Genomic DNA, 1,033 nt, shown 5'->3' with positions numbered 1-1,033 from the left:
AGGCTGTTATAAAGACCGTTAGAGCGTTACGCTACTGAAAACTCGCAAATTTAAATAAGAAACAGATTAACTACAACAAGTGTCATCCTGGCTCGTAGCAATTATCAAATGAACGGCTGTGAAACTACGTGGATTTCTCCCCGTTGCTACACCAAACACCTTTCACTTTGCATACTGTGATCCCTTGGGGGCAGCTCGCGATGTAAGCATCGGCATACTTACCTGGTGTCGGGAAGCCTGTGATCAATGCGGCAGGCTCCCCGGGTGGAGGCCAAGACATTGCACTGCGTTTTGGTTGAAACCCGCCACTTCCCCAAATCGGGGTAGCTGGGACATGCAATTTTTGGTAGTGGGGGCTTGCGTACGCGCTCGCCCCCGTTTCTGTCGAACCTAAAAAGCAGAATATGGATTACTTGCATGGGGCTGGAAGGTCTTCAGTTGTCTAATTGCTCTAGCAACAACGTAAGTATCCTGAGAGCAGACGATCCTTCGCCGTTGCGCCCGGTTGTGTCACCGCATGATACGCCCATGTGATCAACGTTCCTTTCTGTGAGCCGTGCGCAAACCCAAAGGAATGCAACGTTTTGCCAAACCCCAGAATGTGCCGTTGGCGCAATAGTCCGGGAAAGTTGGCAATACTCACCACTCATTCACACGGTGCTCAGCTTGTAGGTGGTATCGGACAGATACTTGTGAAAAGAAAGTTCGTCGACTGGTGCACCCGTTCGCTAATTATTTAGCCCGGGGATTTAACTGAAACACCCGGTATACCAAGTGTTTCCTTTTAGCTGCAACAAATTCTCATAAAATGGGAGTTGCCTTAGGACGCGCTTACTTTTGTCATTGGATTACTCGACGGGCTGCTGCAAGGAAACCGCATTTTATCTCAATTAGGGGATTAATTAGCAGAGATATTTTAATCAACCTTTTCGTTATCGATTTTAGGGAGCACATTGTAATGGTGATATTTCAAGCCTGATCTCCACATGATACGCTCGAGACACTTATAAAGAACCAAGTAATCGCAGCGCGC

General features: G+C 47.6%; 1 non-coding gene across 1 annotated transcript; it reads left to right on the top strand.

The window, feature by feature from the left end:
• The first annotated feature begins 214 nt into the window (after positions 1-214).
• LOC135373785 (U1 spliceosomal RNA) lies at positions 215-378 on the top strand. The gene has a single exon (XR_010416591.1). It is a non-coding gene; the product is annotated as a U1 spliceosomal RNA (small nuclear RNA).
• The last annotated feature ends 655 nt before the right edge of the window (positions 379-1,033 follow it).

The sequence above is a fragment of the Ornithodoros turicata genome, unplaced genomic scaffold (assembly GCF_037126465.1).
Source record: "Ornithodoros turicata isolate Travis unplaced genomic scaffold, ASM3712646v1 Chromosome31, whole genome shotgun sequence".
NCBI classification, from domain to species: Eukaryota; Metazoa; Arthropoda; class Arachnida; order Ixodida; family Argasidae; genus Ornithodoros; species Ornithodoros turicata.
The sequence above is the reverse complement of the archived record's forward strand: the minus strand, read 5'-3'. Positions and strand labels throughout refer to the sequence as shown.